At 46.9% G+C, this 23,359-nt stretch overlaps 1 protein-coding gene across 1 annotated transcript in view; it reads left to right on the top strand.

Annotated features, from left to right (window-relative positions):
• The window catches only part of LOC138491166 (acetylcholine receptor subunit delta-like), a 129,873-nt gene that overhangs the window by 827 nt on the left and 105,687 nt on the right, over positions 1-23,359 (top strand). The window lies entirely within an intron of this gene.

Raw genomic sequence — 23,359 nt, 5'->3', positions numbered from 1 at the left:
TTTCAACCTGTTGGGTTTGGCAAAATGAGTGCTATAGAGTTGGATGCCATTGAAGTATCATTAAAGTACACGCACTGTCACTGACTTGGTAAGTACCCACCCTCTCCCAAGTGGTAAGGGGCCTTAATCAGCCAACCCACCCGCTGCAGAACAAGCGTGTAACTTTAAAGTCACTGGTTTGAATCTGAAGAGTCTGGGCTCAGACTTTCATCCGTATGAGGTCAATGAAATGAGTACCATTCAGTAATAACTGTTACAGTGCAGTATGGAAACAAATTATAATCAAGTAGTGAACAAAGAAGATACGCACAAAAGACCCCTACCAACATATCAATTCAAATAAAGTGGGCACCCCCCTTCCCCAGTAACTTGGTATCGCCCTCTCCATTGAGCTGATCTCTGTGTTATCTGTTCTGTTTGTAGTTGCTCCCATAAGCCTCCGGGTTCCGAGTCTTTGCTGTCTTTATGGTGTCACTAGTGGCTTGCCACACTGCCACCCTGGATGGTAAAACAGGTGTATTGTGTGATTGCATGTGTCACACGTTAGGTGCCACTTTCGTGTAATGAACCTCTCTCCCGGGAACTCTAGTTGGTTGTGAGGTTGTGCACTGGGCTGTGCGATATTCACGTTTCTACCCCAGACTGTGTTTGCCAGCTAGCGATGTCACCTAGACCCAAATCTTCGACACTACCGGTTCATGCTGTGTCATGCCCTTTCAGTGAATCTGTTACGTCCACGTGTGCTGTGTCCACGTGTAACGTTTCTTTGGCACTTTTCCACTGCAGCATTATTCTCGAGTACCAAAACCGTAGTGAAGTATTTTCTGTGAGATCATTTTCCCTATGTTTTTTTTTCTTCCTACAGTTGAATTATTGATAGTTGTATATTGCTTTGAACACCATTAATTGATGACCCTTAAATCCTCACACATATCCCTCCCCCAACCTCTTACTCCTAACCCTGCAGACCTCTTAACTGCAGCCCCGTTATCCCTAGCACCTTACCCCTAAATTATCACCCCTTAGCATTCGCAAATTACCCCCAATTCTTCAGTGTGAACCCATTATCCTGACACAATTTTCTTTTTTCATTCACCCTAACCCTTCCACCCCTTACCTGTTTGTAGCACTTCACCCGAGCTCTTATTTCCCAATTGCCTCACTCCTAGCCCTTCACCCACACCCCTCACCTCTGATCCCTTACTATTCACCCTCAATCCATCACCCCTTCACCCCTACCTTTCACCAGCACACGTCATCCCTGCACAGCATGTCCAATTCTTCACCCCTAACATCAAATGCTTTACTCCTGAATTTCCAACTCTTTAACTCTAGCTGTTTCACCAAATTCATCACCCCATCCACTCTCAACCCACCACCGCAAAACCTGCACCCTAAACCTTCATCATTTATGTTTCACGTAAAATACTCCAGCTCCAAACCCCAAACAATGCAATCCCCCTTTACATCAACATTTCATCTCTAACCCTTCCCCTCTGCCCATTCAGCAGTAACTCCTCTTCCCGAACACCAGCCAACGTCCTATCTGTGCACAGCATGTAAAGAAATACGCCTTGACTATACCATCGAATACCATTTCACCTAATGAGATTTCACCAAATTTATTTCACAGGAAATGGTTGGTGAAATGGTTTATGTGTAATGCATAATAGGTGGGGTGTGGGGTACGGGTATAAGTTGGGGCAGGGAACGGTTGAGGAGTTCCAGGGAGTCTCCCCCACATTATAAACATAAAACAAAAAAAAGTCAAAATAGTTAAACGTTAATTTCATTTTTTGGTGAAATAGATTCGGTAAAATCTCCAGTAGGTGAAATATTTTCGAAGAAATCACATAAATCCGACTATACACCTGGAGGGAATTTGTGCTCGAGGAAAAGAACTCAGTGGCCCTCATTCCAAGGTTGGTGGTAGTCATGGTGCTGTTAGCGCCATGACTACCACCAATAACGGGACCGTGTCCGGTCCCGTTCAATGGGGACTTACCGGTCCAGCCCGACCTTGGCGGGACCGGTAAGTCCCCATTGAAAAAGCCATTCCCCATTCCCATTTGAGCCCCCATAGGGCTCAATGGGAAGGCGCTAATAACGGTACCGCAAATTGCGGTACCGTTATTAGCTCTGCCCGTCCATAACGCCTGGTAAAACCAGGCGTTAAGGAAGCGACCCGCTAAGGGACCTCGGAATAGGGCGCAAAGCGATTACGGGCACCGATGTCTTTACCGGTGCCCGGTATCCCTTTGCGCCCACCTCGTAATGAGGCCCAAATACTTGAATGTTTCCCATGCCGTTCTCTTGATGACATTAGTAGTTTAGGCATTTCAACGATGTAGCCAGTAGCCTATCAGGTTTCCACATACCCAGGGGTCAAGTCCTAGATATTAAAGTGGGAGAACTCATCAACAAACGCAATGGGATGTGACATCACCAGAAATTAGCATATCAAGGTGAAATATGCAAATGTCATTAAATTGATTTTGCATAACCACCCAAATTGCACAGGATTAATCGGCATTTGCCTTTCAGAAAATCAACACACACACAAAACCAAGTGAGTATATTTTTTGTTTTAATAGTGTTTTTGAAACCGATAAAAGGTGTGCATGTTTTAAACTCCAAGAACCAATATAAATGTTTTCCCTGGAACTTGCTATACTGAAATTAGACATTTCACCTTTAGTTGTGCGTTATTTTCCATCAGGTTATTTAGTGCAGTGGTGAAATGTCTGACCTGCAAACCAGATAACTGCGTTTCAATCCCGAGGTCAGCTTTAATTCATAAATTCAAAGAGGACATTCAAAGTTTCTCATCTTAGCTGGGGGCGACTGAGTCCACTCTCTGAAAAAAGTGAGTAGACTCTGTCCACACGCGTGTACCCCCGACTTGAGCCCTGCACATACCTCATGGTTTTATGCTTCTGCAAAGCCCATCCTGACCTCCGTACCTGGCCACACTACAGCCAGAGGCCTGTCAGTCAAAAGGTGCAGCACTTTTCCTGGGCGACCGATAGGTAAATGTGATCCGCAGAGGATAGCTGGCAGGCAGCCCAGTGACATAAACACAGTGCCTAGTTGTTGCCAGGGTTGTCAGGTGCTCAGCCCTAGGACTTACTTTGAAACAGGGACTTTTGTATCAGTGTTTATTTATTTTGGATTTGTAGAGTGCACTGTAGCCCACGGGCACAGAGGCGCTATCAAGGATACTTAAGAAGGCTTGCTTGACGGTTACAATAAGTGGCCCAAGAAACAACATATCACATTTGCTCTAGTTGCTACAGTTAAGAGAAGCAGAATTTTACATTGCAAAGGTGTGACACATTCAGTGGGGATGCATATGTTCGGAATCGCACGTGGGGTAAGCCCTCTAGACAAAGAGCCTAGTGTTCTTGGCCTTTTTGTTTTTTTGCTGATCTCCATCATGATTCAATTTCAGGCACCGCCCCCTGCAAAAAAACGGTTTCAGATGCAAAGTTGAATACGTCTGAACTGGTACCAGTTACATTTTTTCTGCAGTGTAATACAACTGTTTCAGGGTACTGTGCCACATTTTGGAGTATTATATGATTAGAAAACGCTTTAAAATACAGCACTTATCTCGTAGTTGTCACCATTCTGGAAGGTTGCTTGCTACGCTAGCTCGTGCTGTGGCTCCCCTCTTCCCTCGGTACCACTGACACCCGTAAACAGGCATTGGCAATGCCAACAGTTTGGGCATTTGTATAGGTATGGGAAAGGCACTTGCCAGGCAGTGCTGTAGTGGTATTAACTGCCAATTGACGGTGGCAGCTGCAAAATGGTGCGAGTCCCTGGGCCTCTAACAGCAGTGCCTGTAAAATGTATACACATGTCAAAACTTTTTGCATTACCAATGCTTGTTTTTAACAGGACTTCAGTGATGGGCATGCATATTGCTTTTAATTCGAGTGGCTGAAGGCAGACCTGGTTAAGACATCACACCAGTGGAGCATTTAATTCCCCAATTAAGCTCCTAACTTTCTAAAGACAGCTTTGAAAAACACTGGCAGGCACTTTGAGTGCAAAGTTTCATGGGAAGGCTTCATTAAAAAGAGCTCACAGAGTTCCCATGAGGAGGTATTTGGGCAGGTGGGGGAAGGAACTGGGTGGGAATGGCCGTAGGGAGTAGCAGGGCCATGGGCAGTCGATGGGTGGGCAAATAGCCAAACATCAACTACAAGCTTTCGTCCTACCTCATAGTTTTGACATATAGTGGGCACTAACACGCTAATAGCCTAAACTAAACAGGATACTGGAAAACATTCCATAGCTGCCTGCTGAGAATAAAATGGCGGGAACTTTCTCTCGAGGCTCTGGTGTGTTTTCGTTCACAGAACAGACCTGTGTTATTTGAGAATCCGGTGTTAAATTGTCGCCCTTCCTCGGTATTCAGTTGTGTTGAATTTACAAGGCTTAACATCTTTTTAAATGCCCCATTTGGTAACATTTTGACACACGTAATATGCCATGTAATGGTTTAACATTTTGTGAAACAGTGACACGATTTCACCAACAAAATTAAAACGTTAACTCTGCTGGTCCTCTCGTCAACAGGCTCAGTGCACAGCGCCGCTGGGGGTACAGGCACACATTGCTTTGCAAATTATGCCTTGCTTAACCCCTTATTTGCAAAGGATGAGTATGCTCGTCCTTTTTGCATAGACTTGCTTAATAGCCTGGCAGTTAGCGAAACATCGGGCCTCATTCCGAGATTGGAGGTAGTCATGGGGCTATTTGCGCCATGACTGCCTCCAATAACAGTACCGGCACCCGTCTCGTTCAATGGGGACTTACCGGTGTAGTCCGACCTTTGCAGGACCGGTAAATCCCCATTGAAAAAAACATTCCCCATTCCCATTTGAGCCCCCATAGGGCTCAATGGGAATGGGGAAGTAGCTAATAACGGTACCGCAATTTGCAGTACCGTTATTGGCTCTGATTTCCCTTAACGGGTCCTGTCGATAATGCCTGGTCAGACCAGGCGTTAAAGGAGGGACCCACTAAGAGAACTCGTAGTAGGGCGGTAAGGGTTTACCGGCACCGGTCTCCTTACCGGTGCCCGGTATCCCTTACCACCCTACTCATAATGAGGCCCATCATGTTGAAACTGCCCGGAAGTATAAAGCGCCAGCAGAAAAAAGTAGTGAAACTTTAAGTCTAAATATGACTTTACGAAACACACTAGAAAGCAGAAATGCAGCTCTTTGCAAATCTTACATTTCATTCAGCCAACACTAATGCACCAAACTAGCACTGATTAGTCTTTCAAGAAAGATAGCTTGGATTGGTCACTCAAGAAAGGTAGCTTAGCAGCTGATGTTTTAGTTCACATAAATGGTTAACACAAGTTACAGTAATAATATCAGATTTGTATAAATCTCTTTGTACCATATTTCACATGCTTTTAAGCACTGTAATAATAGCTGTAATTATTACCCAGAATAATGGTACTCAATGTATCGACCTCGGAAAGAAAGAGTCGGTCCCGCCCTTATTCAAACTTGTAAAGTGCAGGCCTGCCCTATGCCCCACGTCATAGGCGAGCGCTTGACCCCTGCGTTATGCACCAAGTGCCACTTTATTCCATGTTGCTTTAATAAAAAATTCAATTATTAACCACAGTCAAAAAAAGTTATTCCACACTCCAGGCCTGTCCGAAGAGAAATGAATCGGGAACTCCTGCTTTTTATTTATTTATATTTGTATAGCGCAGGGCATCGAGGCCTTGTTGCATGAATACGTCTAAGTTACAACAGGGTTACTTGCCCTAGTTACAATAGATTACTTAGCTCAGGGTTACAGGGAGCTTGGAGTACAGCAGGGTAAGTTACTTTTTGTGCCCATAGAGGGGACTCCTGAGGAGGCTTATTTGATTTATTTATTCATTATTTGCTGTTTTGGCGCTTATACAATAAGAAAATACTGTTTCAAAGCCTTGATTGTGGAGGTCATTGATGGACTGTCACGCAACAAGGATCTCAGTCATTGAAGCCAAAACCAAAAGACTGCTTAGAAGACACCTGGGGCTCATTACAAGTTATGTATACCGTTGCATTACTGAACCGCCCAACTATAACTTTGGCGGAAAGTTGGAGGATTCACTTCCAGTGATGTGCTGGAGGTAAATCCGCCAGCTTTCCTCCAAATTTTAACAGAATAGCTGCTGCGAAATTACCTCCACAATCATTCGGCCAAAAATCCCACATGTAGCCCAATGGACTCCAATGAATGGGGACTAACACTGCCCACTACCAATAGTAATCCAGCGGTAATACTGCCGGAGCAAGTGGCAGTAACGGTGGTATCTCAGTGGATTTCCCGCTGAGATACCGCAAACTTGAAGTGATCTTTGAAGTAGATTAGAATTGTTTCGGTTGCTTCTAAGGAGAGAGGGCTATGCACTAAACACAACCCTTATCCCCAGTAAAGCAGGAAGACCCACCTACTAGAATGTGGAGGAGGCCTTTTATTCGTTTAATTAAGTCTCCCTTATGCTGACATAAAGCACATCATTGCGAGTTTGGTGGTAATTCTGGTGGAATTACTGCCAAACTCGTTTACCTTTGCCATCAACTGGACATACCCACAGGATTACGAGTGGGATCGCAAGGGTGTTCTTAGTCCCCATTTTATGGAGTCCACAGGTCTCCATGGGGATTTCATCAGTTTTACTGCAAGCGCAAATACAGCTCACAGTAAATCCGATCACTTTTGGCCATAAAGTGGAGAATTTTGCTCAGCATATGACTGGAGGTAAATCCTGCACTTCAAGGCCAAACCTATAATTCTGCACTGCGGCAAAAGTACCAGTGATTCCGTTACTCTGAAACAAGTGGTGGTAATCAGATTACTGAAACGCTGTCATTGGACTGCCAAACGCATCATAAGGCCCTTAGTCTTGGCCATACTGGAGCATTCTCGGATTGTACCTGGCTCTCAGCCACCATGTGAGCCAATCAGTAGACCGTATAATTCATCTGGCAATCAGGAGGCCGGATACTTCATTAGCCAATCAGGAGGCCGGATACTTCATTAACAATACCGAGCGTGTGCCACTCACTTCTGACCGTTTTCTGGGTATAAACGCCTCTTTGCTGGCTGGGAGATTTCTTGCAGAAGGATCCCTTCTTGCACTGAGTACAGCTAGGCCTCTCCTTAAGCAGGCCCCTCCCTCACCAGAAATACTGTAGGCTCATGCACAGTGACGTTGGGGAGTGGAGCTGATCCGTCCTAGAGACCTCTGCGCCAACCTGAGGAACACAGCCAGGTTCCCGTGACTTGCCATCTCAAGTTATGGGAGTCAGCTGAGAAGCAGACACATGCTATGCCCCCATGGCAGCTTCCACTGCCAATGCAGTCAGCTCGTTCTCCCTTCATTTTGCATTCCGCTGCCTCCCATCTAATGTATCAGTGGCACAACACCATTGAGCTGACCGGGCAGCCGCCCTCGAACCCCCCCCCTGACATTTTGGGCTATGTTGATTCGACCTGGCTGACCTAGAGAGCCGTGGCCAGACAGAACAGGACACAGATGTTTAACAGCACCTGGGCCTGGCTGTTATTTCACTGTTAGCACCTGCATTCATATGAATACATTTTTAGGCAATCGAAATCGTGATGTGGGGTTAGCACTTGAGTGCCAGGGGAGTTATTGGAAAGGTAGAGAGGGGAAAGGGGGCCTCTCATTCTCACAGAAGCCCTTAAATGGGTGCTTTCAGAAGTAAAGAAGAGAGTTAACTGCTTGTAATATTGATGCTGGACTAGATTAGTTTCATTAGAATGTGTAAAGAAGTGAGATGCCCCCAACGCAAATGCATTTGCCCCCCACACCCTCTCTGAAGCTAGCCCCCCACCCCACAGAATCTAGGTTTCGTTGCACCCCTGCAATCCATGACCGCCTGTAGGTCCCCTGGCTGCTGCTGCTGGCCGCTTTTGATAGATGGCTTTTTGTGCCTGTGATAACTGGTGGACTGCACTTGTGTGCAAGCTCCTCTGTGGGCTGTTTGCTTCCCCATGTGCAGTGTTTCTGTTTTCGGGACTGGGATTCTGATGCCATTTTTCCAGTTTTTCCAGATGCAATTTCGTTGTGTTTTCATGTTGGTAGTGAGCGTTACTGCCTGCTTAGCGTTACTCATCGGTGCACCTGTGACAAAATGCTGCTCTGCATGAGTACAGCGATAAGCAGTGGCTATTCAACCTACTCAGCCCCACACTACTACAACACCAGGAGTGATCCCATTCAACAAGAAGAAACAGACAGCCCAAAGAACTTCAGTACAACTGTTCCAAAATAAAGGCATGTCCAATCAAGGTTCTATAAAAATATAGACATTTATTCAACTAATGAAATGCCAACAAATTAATCCGAAATCACTGGGACAGACCACCCTGGCAGGCTTTGGTGAAAAGGGAACTATGGGTAGACCAGGCAGAGTGTCCAGGAACAAGATTGGCACAGTGTCACTTTCCAAAGAATATGACTTGAAGAACATTGTAAAAAGGGGGGCTTAAAAATCATAATGGTCTCAAAAGGTAGCCCAGGGGAACAGGGCCTTTTCGCAGTACGTTATGTTCTTGTCTTTGGAGCTGAACAGCATGTAGCCAGGAATTTTGGTTCCGAGCTGGGAGTCTGGGTGCTTTCCGACTCTGGGCTGGTGTTGAGTTGGAGAACAGCTGTGCCAGGTCCAACAATGCAGGGTTTCAACAGGCGTACTGTGCAAACTACTCCCAATCCCCCCTTTTCAACTGTGACAACTGTGATCCTGTTGTATTCTCACTCGGTCAAGGAACAGATAAGTTATGCCCATGGTTGTTCAACACCGTCAGAGTTTAGTTGTAGTAATACTGCTCCATTTTCAAATTCACAAGTGTTTGACTGTATGTTATGTTATCTTACATTATGTTATTGGGTATTTGTATAGCTCCTTTCACCATTGGTATGATCTCAACGTGCTGTTGGTTGAACTTCCTCAGGGATGTAGTCCAGGTCAGTGGAGAGAGTAGGGTGGTAAGTAGTGCGTGTGTGCACTCAGTATGTGTGCAGCTAGACTGAATTTTCTGATGGGTAGCTGCATTCTAATGTTAGGAGTAGCGTAGAGGTTGTGTGAGACCAGTAGCAGGTAGGCCAAAGTGTCTTTGGTAGCTCCATTCTAGCAGAGGTGGTGCTTGTATATGATATTATGTGTGCAGCTAGGCTGATTCATTCATGGGGAATAGCTGCGCTCTAAAGATTGTTGAGGTGTGCATGGTGGTGTATAATTATGTGTGTAGATAGGCCAAAATAAATCATAGGGGATAGCCTTATTATATTGTTTTTTGGTGCAGAGGAGAGAGTCAGCATATTGGTAGGTATGTGCGATTATCCGTGCAGTTGGCAGACGTCCCATCTAAGTGCAAGCCATTTGCCACCCCCAAAACCATCCAAGTGCAACACATTTGCCATCCCCCAAAACCATCCAAGTTCAACACATTTCCCACCCCCGAACCATCCAAGTGCCACAAATCTCCTACCCCCAAATCCATCAAGCGCTGTACATAGATTATTCCCAAGACATCTAACTGACCGTTTTATAGACTGTAATGAAAGAGCAGTGGAGAAAATGCACTTAGATTCAAAGTACACATACACGCACGATACACAGTAGTGGGGAGGAAATGCACCCAGATTCAAGAACAAAGCTGTGGTGAATGTGTACCTAGAATTTAAAGTTACATGGGTTCAACAATATAAAAAAAAGAACATTTAACTACAACTTGAGCAGTGTAATGAAAACCAGTTACACACTAGGTTAGATGCTGACATGTATATGGTAGTTTGGTAATAGGAGTGGTGGTGTTTTACTGGAGCGCAGTAATGTCTATATTCTGCACCCAGACCACACTTACCTTATCAGACATTGTTGGTTGATGGCTGCAGGCTTCACAGGCGAACACAGGCAAACACGGACTGGATCTGCTTCTTTTGGAGTTGCCCTTTGCCTCGGGGCCCTTCGTCGGAGGGCTGCCCATGCAAGGCGGCCCTAAAAGGGCCTCTGAAATGTCGCTGTTCCATTCATGGACCAATGACAATAAAAATGATGGGCAGGGGAGGATTGGGGAGGGATGGTCAGAGGATGGATGAAGGTGAATGGGAAAAAGGCAGATGCAAGCAGGGAAAAATGGCCGCCAGGACAGAGGCAAAGAGACATCTGACTGCCTGAACCAATCACTGAGGTGTTGGGTGGGGGATAGAAAAAAGCCAGAAACAAACAAAGGACTGCAGCACAAAGGCAGGGCACTCCAGAAGTAGGCCAGCTCAAAAAAGGGACTGGGAGTCAAAGGAAAACACCAAATAAATCCCCCAGAAAACCAACAACTAGCACACAAAAAAAACGATTGCAAAATACACACAACTCCCTCCAAAAGGCACCCATCACCAAACCAAACACGGATCCGCATTAAAGAAAGACACTTATCAAGAATCAAACAGGCCCTAAGACTGCTTACCTAGTGGTCTCTTTGCAGGATGACTTAAGATTACATTCAGGAAGGGAGAGGGAAGAGGCAGAGATGGCCGCCAGGACACCGGGAAAGAAACACCTGACTATATAATGCATTTCTGCCCACAATATGGGGTCTTCAGAACTGGAGACCAGCACAGACCATCTTTTAAGTCCTGAAAAGTTGTTTGTCAGGACGGAGTCTATGTGACCTTTGTTGGCAACCTTTCGTATGTTATGTCATTTCAAGGGAAGGACAACGGTCCTATATCCCTTGATGAAGGACCTTTAGTATACAGTGGGGACTAGTGGGGCTCTCACGTGTGTCTGGACAGAAGGGATGTTCCAATCCTTCAGTACTTGCACATTTGCCTGGGGGGGGCTGTTTCTTGCAACAGCCTATTTGGTGTCTAAGTCACAGCACCCTGCACTATCTTTCAGTTAGAAGCCTTGATAGTCAAGCCAGACATCTGCATGTCCTGAAGCAACAGTTTCAGGTGAGAGAAGTGGTCTTCCGAAGTGTGGCTGAACACAGCATCAACCTCTCTATAGAAAATGCAAAATTCTTCTAAGCCTGACAAGACCTCATTCACCATCCTCTGAAAGGTGGTATGGGCAACATTTTGTAACCTAAAGAGTACAACCATAAAGTGTCAGTGCCCTTCTGGTGTGGAAAATGCAAAACTCTCCCTCACTCTGTTAGTTAGGCCTACCTGCCAGTACTTGCCAGTGCCCAATCTTCCAATCATCATATCGGTATAAGGTGAACATCTGCCTTGATGACAGAATTGAGCCCTTTGTAGTCTACACAAAAGCAGACTTCCATTTTCCAGTTAATGGATGCTTTAAGGACCAGAATTGGGCTGTGGGATGGCTCAATAACCTCTAGGATTAACATCTTGGACGCGTCCTTATTGATTGTGTCCATTACTTTTATCCAGTGAATTCTAATTAATGGCTTACTGTCCCCAGTGTCAATATCATTGATGAAAGTCAGTGAGAACAGACTTGCAAACTGGCCCAGCAGTTGCTGGCATTCCTATTTGCTTAGGTCTGATGGATCTGCACTTTCTCCAGAGATCCATCTGTTCAGTTCACTCTGAGTTTAACAAGTCTAGAAGGGGACCTGTCTCCTCCTCAATACCATTTTACATTGAGAGCTTGCCAACAACAAGAGCTGCTAACACCACCATACTACCCGGTAATAAAGTGAGGAAGTTAGCACTTCCAAATATCGACAAATATAAATCCTGCTTTGTGTAAACATCTTTCCATTTAACAGGAAGTACATGGACCAAAGTGACACCCTATTATACTTCCTTAATGGTGCAAATGAAAAGAAGAACTAAGGGTATTACAAAAGGAAGATGGCGAAATAACTTTGGTGGCAAAATTCGGAAGTTCACCAATTTCTGAAGCCTATCAAGCAAAGTTCCTCAGGATTCTCTGCCTAGTGCTAGAGGGCAGATGATGATACAGAGGGCTCCCCCATGCTTGTGTGTGAGAGGTAAAAGCCATGTGACATCAAGGGGGGGTAGACATAGGCAGGTGGATGGAAGTTAAGAAGTAGGGAGTCTAAGGGCTCCGGATCTCGTCTCCAGGGGGTGGCATTGGAAGGACTAAATGAAGGTGGTGATTAGGACACAGATGCGAAGGGACAGTCATTGGTGGTGAAGCAGACAGGGTCATAGAAAGTGCGGACAATGAAGACAAAGGGCTCACAAGGAGGCACAGCAGTGACAAAGGCAAAGGCTCAGGTCAAGGAATGGGGGTTGGAGCAAAGGAACCGCAGGCTGCCCTATACTTGCACCCCAGAAAGATAAAACATGGGTGTGGAGTGAATGGGTCTCTTTGAGTTACCCTATGGCAGGGTTCTGCAACATGTAGCTCTACAGATGCTTTGGACTATGAGTCCCATAATCCCTTATCATTGACTATGATGACTGGGGCTAATGGGAGTTGTAGTTCAAAACATACAGTGAAACAAAGGTTGCAGACCCCTGCTCTATGGAGAGGTATGTTGCAAAGAAGGTTGAAAGAAGTGCAGAGGGAGCTTGCATGGTCCCTGAGGGTGCCATGAAAATTAAAATGCATACATAGGCATTGGCGTTCCTCACAAGTAGGCGTGCAAATGTGTCCTGTAAGAAACATCACAAAGAGGAATGTGTCTTTGTACCAGTATTTCGATCATAATAAAGGCACAGGGTCATTTTGAGGTTTTGCGTCACTGAAGTAAACCAGGACGGATGCTGGTTTATGGCAGCAGCGGGGTCATTAAAGGGACCTATAACTTCACTTCATGTGGCCCATGCACTCCCACAGCCAGCGCACTATTTCACTGGCACCACCCAGGATGGCATGGGGAGCCATAGAGAATTATGCTTGGTCTGTGTAACAAGGTGCTGCACAAGCATAGAATGGTAGGGCCACAATTCCAAGCATGATTGCTCCAAATGCAGGAGGAAACACTGGGTTATAAACTTCTATGGACTTCTTTGTTGAAGTTCATAGACTACAACACAGTTAAAGGAGTGCAGAATGCTTATGAGAGTTGTGATGCTGGAAATGCATTGGAGTGACAGGGCCTCCCTGTCCTTGTCCTGTAGTCCTTTTTCATTTGTGTTCTGAGTGGGCTGACCTCTCCTCCTCACTCCTGTCCTCAACCACCCAACTCCTCTTTCTCGGTGACTTCAACATCCACCTCGATGCCTCCTGTCCCCTCACTGGTCTCTTTCGCGAACTCTACAACTCTCTCTCACTCTCTATTCTCCCGTCTGGGCCTACTCACTCTGCAGGGCACACTCTTGATGCTCTGATCTCTTCTGACCTTCCCCTCTCCCTCCCTCTCTCCACTCCTCTCTCCTGGAGCGATCACTTTCTCCTATCCTCCCACCTCTCCCTCCCTACCCCACAGGCAAAGCCACCCTCTTCACTGCCACCCACCTTCTCGGTCATCCGACCCATGAAGCGCGTGTCAGTTGAGGCTTTCGCTGCTACCTTCTCGCCCCCTCCTCCCCCCTCGGCTGACTCCCACCCTGACACAGCCCTCTCCATGCTCTATTCCTCTATATCTGATACTCTCGATATCCTTGCCCCCGTCATGAGAATCCGCCTGAAGCCCAAAGCCAAATGTAACTCCTGGTATGACTCGGATCTCGTCACCCTAAAACGCAAGTGCAGGGTGGCAGAGAGGAAATGGCGTGCTTCATGTTCATCCTCTGACAAACTGGCCTGCCGCCTGCTACAAAGGCAATACCGGCTCTCCGTTCTCACCAAGAAGAGAGCCCTTATCCAAGCCCGCATCTCTGAGGCATCTAACAACTCGGCCGAACTCTTTAAAATCTGCAAGGAGCTGGCCAACCCTGCTGCAGTCTCTACCTCTCCTGTCCCCTCCCAGGCCCTCTGCACTGCACTGGCCTCGCACTTCATCTCAAAAACTCAGGACATCCTGTCCTCGCTCTCCTCCTCTCTCCTCCCTCCCTCTCTTCCCGGCTCTTCCTCTTGCTCTCTTGCAGCCGCCCCTCCGCCCTCCTTCTCTGCTTTTCCACCTTTTTCTGCTGATGAGGTTTCCAGACAAGTCCGATCTATGAAAGCCTCGTCCAAACAGGTTCACCCCTGTTCCTCCAAAACCATCAAGGACCACATCGACTCCCTGGCTCCTGCCCTGGCTGACTTTTGCAAACACTCATTCGCCTCTGGAGTCTTCCCATCCCCCCTCAAGCACTCCCTTGTGCACCCCCTCCTCAAGAAACCCTCTTCCGACCCCTCCTGCCCGGCCAACTATCGCCCAATCTCCATTACTCCCTTCCTGGGCAAGCTCCTGGAGAAACTGGCCATCTCCCAGCTTAACCTCCATGCTGAATCTGTTGGTAATCTTCATGACCATCAATCCGGCTTCAGAGCGGCCAGAAGCACGGAAACTGCTCTCCTGAACATCCGTGAGGACCTGCTCCTGAACCTCGATTCCAACACTCCCTGTGTTCTCATTCTGCTCGATCTCTCCTCTGCCTTTGACACTGTCAACCATGCCATCCTGCTCAACCGTCTCCGTGATAACCTGGGTATCACTGGTCAGGCTCTGGCATGGCTGACCTCTTTCCTTTCCGGTCGACCCTCCCAGGTCCAAATGGGCTCCTTCCTCTCTGACATCTTTTTCTCCACCTGTGGTGTCCCCCAGGGATCCAACCTCTCTCCCTGGCTTTTCAACCAGTATCTGGCACTCCTTGCCCACCGCATCGCCGCTCTCTGCCCCCACTTCCAGTGCTATGCGGACGATACCCAGCTCATTTTCAGGCTACCCTCGGCCTCCTCCTCTCCTTCCCTCATCTCTGACTGTCTGTCTGCTATCCAGGAATGGTGTGCCGCCAATGACCTCTGCCTTAACGCCAGTAAGACTGAGATTCTACTCATCGGCGCACCCACTCCCTCCTTCCCTGCAGCTCTCTGGCCGGCCTCCCTTGGCCCCCTTCCGGCCCCTACCTGCAAGGCTAAAAACCTCGGGGTCATCTTCGACTCCACACTCTCCTTCTCTCCTCATATATCTGACGTCTCTAAGAAGTCACACTACCAGCTGCACCTCCTCAGAGGTATTCTTCCCTTCCTCTCCTTCCCCCAGAAGCTCACTGTCTCCCGAGCCCTGGTTGGACTACTGCAACAGCCTCTATCTTAATCTGCCTGCCTCCACTCTCCGCCCTCTGCAACTTATCCAGAACAGAACTGCGAGACTTGTCCTTGGCCTCAAGCCCAGGGACCGTATCTCTCCAGGACTGAAATCTCTTCACTGGCTCCCAGTGGCTGCGAGGATTAAGTTCAAAACCCTCTGCATTGTCCACAAGGCCTTCTGGGGCCTGGGGCCTAAATACCTTCAACTCTCTCTTCCTAAATATCTTCCTTCACGAGCCCTTCGCTCATCCGTCTAAAACTCCCTCATGGTCAGCCGCTTCTCTAAGCAACGAGCTGGGGGTAGATCTCTCTCCGCAGCAGGGGCCTCCCTCTGGAACAGCCTTCCTGCCTCCCTGAAACTTGAGGAGAACCATCTCCGGTTCCGGAAGCACCTCAAAACCTTCCTCTTCGCTTCTGCCTTCTCTCTCCCTCTCCCCTGCTAAACCTTCTTAACTCCCCACTGAATTCTGCACTAAACCTGCATCTGGGCCACTCTCAGCGACCTCGGTCCAGGGCCCAGCCACTCTCCACTTGCACTGCCTCCCTGGCTCCCCCTGCACTGTGGGACTGTCACTGTATCCCTACAGCCCCCTTCCCAGCACTTCCCAGCACTTGCTCTGCACTTACCTCGCACTTGCCACCAGCTGGCCCTTTTTATTTATCATTTATTATTTATTTTTTATTACGCTACTTACCTTGTACTGCACTTTCCCCCCACCTCCTCCCCCTGCACTTTCTCCTTTTCCCCTTACCTCTGCACTTGCGCGATCTGAATGACACCTGGCCTAGTAGGATCGTTTGTCTGTCTTCCCCTTGTTTCCCTCCCTCCCTGCCTCGTCGCGCCTTGAAACACCTGTGTATAGGCGCGTTACAAATACCATATCATATCATATCATTTCTGTATTGTTTTCTGCCCAGGAGTCCATGTGGGACTCTAGTGCAGCCCTTCCTATTTTTGGTTTCGTGTACAGACCCATGGGATACCCTTCTGGCACCCATGTGTTAGGGTACAACCCTGTACCCCTAGTGTATGTTTTTGGGCGCCTGTGTGTGGCCCACAGAGCAGGGTATGGGCTGGTGGCAGCTCCATGCTCAATTTGACAGGTGCTCTGGGTATCCTCCATTTTGGGATACCCAGGCCCTGCCATTGGAATCAGTTGATTCCTGATAGGAAACAAGATGTCCCCTGTGGCCTCTTGCTTTCTATTGCCTGTTACCTTGTTTTTCCAAAGACCTGGGAAGCCCTGACTCTGTCCCTTCCCCCTGACTGGCTGTTGGGTGGAAGTTCCATATATGGTAATATGGGGAAGTCCAGACCAGACTGGCTGGAGGCTTCTCAGTGACTGTATGTTGTGGGTACACCCTGTGGGTGGGACCTGGGTGAATGGCGTGTGTGACCAATATGCACTTCTTGTTGCAGATGTCTGGTTTCTGGTATGACACACAATGACTGAGACAGCCCTCCCCAAAACTCGTATGAATGCAGTGTGTAGTGCTGAATGGCTGGGTACCTGTCCGAATACACATTCCTTGTTGTGAGTGTCTGAGAGGGAGGAGTATGGCCTGAATGTACTGTATGCCTGATTGGCTTCCTGACTGCCTGAATGCCCTTCTGAGTGATTCGTTGCCTGAGTGTTACCCAGCAGAACGAATGGGAGCTCCACTAGTATATCGTGGGGCCTCTCACTGCTAGAATTCATTAAGAAGCTGAAGTTGCAACTGACGCCTGATCTCGAAGCCGAGCCCGAAGAAGAAGGTAGACTGCTGTTACCTTCACTTCAATCTGAAGGCCGCCGTAGCGTCGAGAGTGATCTCGGAGAGAACCTGGTTAGGAGACCTCTTCCCGAGCTACGAGGGACCATCATACACAGCTAACCTTCGCCGAAGCTCCCTGGAAGTCAGACACTCAAAAGGCTGCGGACCGGGGATGGGGATCGCTGAGGAGAATGAAGAGAAGCACCGGACATTCCATCCACCGTCGTCGCAGGTTTGCTATAATCTCTGGAGGCCCATCGAAGCCGCGTTGCCCAGAAGCGGGGACCGCTTGACACCGTGCCGTCGTCAATGGAGCCGCAACGCTCCATTGATTAAGACATTCGAATCAAAAGAATCTCTCGACCGCACCGTCAACCGTTTTGTCCCGCCTGAGAAAGTCGAGGCTGTTGACGCGCCAAGGAGAATTTGCTGGTTGCTTTCCCGCCACCCAAAGACCGCATAGACGTAGGACGACTCGACGCCCTTGCTGGGCCAAAGTTCTTCATAGACTCTTTGCAGTCCCGAACTATCGACATCTTCGACTCGTCGTTGACGAGCACTACAAGGACTGAAGCTGCTGCCTTGATGCCATTGAACTTTTCATCGAGGATCATCGACGCCAAGTTCACCTTCTTCGAAGCCCATTGACAATCCGTGGCTCCTGCTTTAAAGGGAGTCACTCAAGAAGGATCCATCGACGCCTCCTCGAGGAACTCTGCTATTCCAGGTACATTGGGGTGATAGAAACATTTTAGAAGGAAATAAGATGAATTGAACAATATATAGACTGGGCTTGTAGTATATCTTTATTTTACAGGTTGCCCAGGTGGGGGGATCTCCACACAGAACTGTTTCTAGGTAACAGGGCCAGTATTCTGCCAATTGTTCCAACCAACTGCTTTTCCTCCTATGTCTATTGTTGGTTACCTTTAATAATTGATTTGTGTGACATTTGACCAGAGAACAGTTGATGCACTTTAATGAAATCTGATAATAATTATGGTACCACTTAGAACTGTATATATTTGCCATTGTAGATCAACTGAGCACAAAGTGAGTTATTTTGATTGTGTACATGACCTTGAACCTTAATTACATTAAGACTGAATCTGCAGATGAACATGATGTAAAGACTTTCATGTGTATTCATTTAAAAAGACGGTGCCGTCGGCAGCAACAGAGAGCGAAGGCAGTCCTGGGGTACGGTGTCTTTACACCAAGAGCATTGTTGGATTGAAAGAAATAGGGCCTCATTACAGTTTTGCCGGTGCAGTAAAAGTGCTGATGAAAGTGGCGGTAATACTGAAGAGAGGGTCCCAGGAATGCCCCTCCTCACCCCCATGAACACGACAGCCCGAAGAGTTAAGGATGCCCGAAGTCACTCATTTTACAGACAACCCCCAAGTGCACCACTGACTGGCACATGTGCAGAGAGGTATTTCCTCTGACAGCCATTCCAACCCTATCCAGTGCATGTCCTCACAGATACAGGTGACTCGACAGTGATCATGGATCCAAACACCATAATGGACTGCGTGGATTAGGTGCCAAGAAGCCACTGTGCTGACGTCACTAGTGACACCATGACGTGGCTGTGTCAGCCACGAAGAACACTTGCAGCCATGCACAGCTTATACAAACACTCACTCGCATACACAAAGAACATTGTTACACAGTTCTGTAGATAGAGGACAGATACATATACGTAATGTCAAAGCTTTTATTATTTATTTCATGAGCCAAATGCAGTAACGCTATACACAAGGCAACGAGAGATCCTGAGCATGCTTGCAGATGCTTATGGCAATTAACCCTCTGGAACTACAGGAGTATATATGGACCACGTACGACTAACTTATAGGAAAAATAGCATCACATTATAGGTCTAAGGAAAATCACAGAAGTACTCAAGCTACAGGACACCAGACAAGGGAGGCAGGCTGAGGCTGCATGAAACGGGAAGACCGAGCTCATAGCCAAGGTCAGAGACAAATAAGTGCATTCCAAGCTGCGCGCATGTAGCGGTGCTGGGTGGCGGCTGGGTAGGATTGTGACAATTGCATGTGTGGTGGTAATGGTAATGTGCCTTGGTTATGAATGCCACCTCTTTTGCAGCTACACCTGATTATGGATTCTGAAACCCATGGGCCAAAAACACACCCTCATTTGCAGCTATAAATGCACTCCTGCTATAATGAAAATGTCTTTATTAAGTGTGCCTTCAGACACTTGATTTATAAGGAATATGTGTATCCTCACACTTGTTCCTGACAAAATTCTGTCAAAATCAAACACTGGCAAAGTAACCACGTTTGGCTTGTGTTTAGGTACTCGATAGTCATTTGCCAGACACTGCAATCATGTGCCCAAGTACTCACACCATTTTACAGTTGATGCCATCATGTGATAGCCAGGATTATCATTGTGGCAGGGACTGCTAAATGCCTTTCCCAAGTCTACACAAAATCCAAAACTGTTAGCTTTGCCAATGCTAGTTTGATGGTGCAGTCAAACCAGAAAAATGTAAGAAATCAAAAGACACCTATTTACACACTGCATGATGTGCATGCATTGGACAGCACAGGGTTCATTTATTGACATGCATGTTTGGTACCATTGCACTCCACAATGCCCAGAATCCAAGGTTGCAATAAGTATACGTGCAAGCAAGTTGTCCATGGTGTCTGTCAGGACCACATGGTTTAGAGTGGGCCTGTTGGTATAAGTAGATGGCTGCGGGCCTGAAAATGGGCCACGATTCAGAGTCGAAGACTTCTTCCAGGCTTGGAAGGCATAGTTTTGTATAAGGGTTCCATGCCTACATCTTGTTTCTAGAGTCTAAATATCCAGCATCGTTCATTTTGCTTTAGGGTGGTACAATAACAGTTTATATGTTTGTTTGCTTGTTTGTTTGTTTTATTCACTTATAATGCACACCAAACACGAAGGTAACCAGGCGCAGCAGTGCAGAATATACGAAGCTTCAAGTTACATGGTTACAGATAATAATATACAGTCAATAGCAGTTACACAAATAGACAGGAGGGGTAATGTACAAATGAGGATGGGGAGTAAGTACAAGCAAGGTGGTATGAAGAACTGGTATGAGCTAGTGAGCAGCTAGTTGTTGGAAGACTTCAGCAGATTGATATAGCTGGATCTAAATTTGAGATAAGATTGCTCAATGCGTAAAGGATATGGCAGTGAGTTCCATACTTGTGCCGCTCGGACAGGGAAGCTGGCGCCCCCGGCCTTGGCCAGCTTGAATCTTGGTATGATGAGGCTGTTGACATTAGGGACTCTTGATGGTCTGGAGGAACTTCTCTTTAGGAATATATCCGTAAAATAAGAGGGTGCAGCATTATTCAGAGCTTTATAAGTGAGGGATGCGACTTTTAAAAGGATTTTATTTTGGGTAGACAGCCAGTTGCTTTGGTGCCTTATCTTAGATATATGTGATTTTTTAGGTATGCCGAGAGCTTCTCTCATGGTATTATTTTGTAGGATTAGAATTCTGTGTGTGATAGATTTGTTAGAACCGATCTATAAGGTATTGCAATAGTCGAGCCTAGACAAAATAAGGGCTCTAGCTAAGATAATGCAATTGTCAACTGGGAGAAAGTGTTTACCTGCTCTAATGAGCTTACATATGTAAGCTGTAGCTGATGCCAAGGAATTCACCTGTTTATCGAAGGAGAGGGTGGCATCCAGATAAAAGCCACGTGTCTTCACCTCCTTGGCTACCTTGATAATATTGCCATCAATCTCAAAAGAGGTGTAGTCTTGGTCTCGTGTTTTGAGATTGGAGTGGGTACCCAGGATGATTAGCTCTGTTTTATCATCATTCAGGCATAGACCGTGGATTGCCATCCATCCATGGATGATGAGATACACCCTATTTACCAAGGCCAAATCCTTGTTCTAGTCCCCTGAAAGTGGGAGGAGAATCTGGGTATCATCTGCATAATTAGTGTAGGTGATACCAAGAAGGTCCAGATCATCAAAAAAGGGCTTATTAAATATGTTGTATAGGGTAGGGGATATGCAGGAGCCCTGGGGAACACCGCACAGAATGGGTATTGGGTCTGCCGCTGCTGACCGGGAGAACACCCTCATGGTCCTATCACTGAGGAAAGATTTGATCCAGGTTATAGCTTCTTTGGAGAAGTGTGCAGCTGAGTCAAGGTGGCTACAAAGGAACTTGTGGTCAACAAAGTTGATGCAGCCGAAAGATCCAGTAGTAGGAGGAGGGCTGTTTTACCTCTATATCGTAGATCATCTATTTGTGCCTTCAAATCGATGAGGGCAGTCTCGGTGCCATGTTGGGGTCGGAAACCTGATTGATGTGCTCCTAAAAGCTTATGTCATGCCAGGAATTTCTGAATTTGGTTGTAGGCAATCTTGTCCAAGATGTTTTAGCAGGAATGGGACTGTCGTTATGGGGCGGTAATTGGTAGGTATGAATGGGTCTAGGGTTTGCTTTTTAAGCAGGGCCAGTACCCAGGATTGTTTCTGGTCGGCACAGTACCCAATACGAATTAGTCATTCATGAGTTTGGATACAAAAGGGGAGAGCTCTCTAGCAGCGTCTTTTATAAGTTGGGCTGGGCAAAGGTCACGGTGACAGTTGGATGGCTTGAGGGAAAGGATGTCTTTTCTACCTCCAGGATGGAGTTTTTGGCCAACCTGAATTGAAGAGCTGAGTCGTGTTTCTTTGGATGCGGGTTGGTGTTGGCCTGAGGTGGTTGATTGAGTGAGGCTTTCTTTATGGCTATTTTCTTTTGGAGCATGGCTACTTTGTTTGATTGTGCTTGTTGTATATCTGTGCACCACGTTTTATCTTTAGAACATGTGTCTGGAATGGGAATAGGTGACTCTAGTTCCTTAAGGATGGTGAACAGTTCCCTCATGCTCGAATTAGCATTAGATATTCGCTTGTTATATGAGTTTCGCTTGGCCAGGTGGATTTCCTTTTTGTAATGGGAGGAGATTTCCATTAGTTTTTTTTATGATCTTCTGAGGGGGTCAACCTCCATGTGGATTCACAGCTCCTCTTAAGTTGTCGTAAATCCTTTAATTCAGGGGTGAACCATTTATTGAGATGGGTTTTGGGTTTACTCGGTCTGAGTTTTAAAGGGGCAATGTTGTCAAGTGTCGTTAACATGATTTTGTTGTACTCTTCAACAAGCGTTTCCAGGTCTAGGTGTTTTCCGCTAGTTGGTTAAGAGTGGGTATGATAACGGGGATAACTTTATCCTTTGTGATACTCTTTTTATTCCTGGTTGGACATGGCGGGGCCAAGATAGAGACTGGAGGGAGTGGTCTAGAAGTGGAGAGTTCGAAGGACACGAGGAAATGGTCAGTCCACAGTTGCAGGGAGATGGATGTGATGTTGGCGGTGCAGTTGTAATCCGCCAATCAAGAATTCTCCCTAATGTGGGTGGGTTCTAGAATTTTTTGAGTTAGACCCAGTTCAGTGAGGGTGTTGGCCATAGGGATGGCATATTTGTCTAGTGGGTCATTGTAACCCAAATTAAAATCCCCTAAGATGAGAAGTTGTGTAGATATTTTAAGATTATTGGACAGTAGACTATTAATATCTTCCTCAAATGATCCCATAGGGCCAGCAAGTCTGTACATGAGGTAAATAGTCAGTGTCTGGGAATTGTGAAGTGGGAGTTTGATTGAGAGCACGTCACAGGAATTGGAGACTAAGGCGGGTGTGGTTCTCATACCTAGGCTAGTTTTGGAGATAATGGCAATGCCGCCGCCTCGCATGTTACTTCTGTCTTGTCTCAGTATGGTATAACCATCCGGGATTGCTAGTGACAGTAGGGGCCCTGCTGCATCGTGCAGCCAGGACTCTGTGATGGCAAGGAAGTCCAACTTATCGCCCAATATCAGATCACAGATATCCGTGGCATGCACAGTCAAGGATCTGGCGTTTATTAATCCACCTTTAAGAGGGTGGCCCACTACAGTGGGTTTGGTTGGTTTAATTAATTTTGGTAAGAGCAGTTTGAGGTCTCCGGATATTAAGGTTGGTAATGTTCACTTTCTGGCTATTGGTTCTTTTGTTAATGGCGGGTAGGGATCTCGTCAGAGGCTCGTGGAGTCTCGTGAGTCTCGCTCGGAGTCTAGAGTTTCTGGCGGGTAGACTGCACAGGATGCTTGGAAGCCCGCTTGATGGGTTAGAGTCAGGGCTATCCATAGTGGTGGGGGTAACTAGAGGTATGAAGGTTAAGTGATGTAAAGCTCTCTTCTTGGTTGTGGGGAGGTTAGTGTCCAGGGTCGGACTGGGACAAGAAATAGGCCCGGGCACCCAAAAAAAGTGGCCCACCCCTCGCCTCAAAAAACTGGCCCTCAAACCATCATCCGTGAATCGCGTCAATTCACGACTTTACAGAAAATACTACTTATGGAGTGTTCATG

Source organism: Ambystoma mexicanum, chromosome 10 (genome assembly GCF_040938575.1).
Source record: "Ambystoma mexicanum isolate Mex_15411 chromosome 10, UKY_AmexF1_1, whole genome shotgun sequence".
Lineage (NCBI taxonomy): Eukaryota > Metazoa > Chordata > Amphibia > Caudata > Ambystomatidae > Ambystoma > Ambystoma mexicanum.
This window is presented reverse-complemented; position numbering and strand designations above follow the sequence as displayed.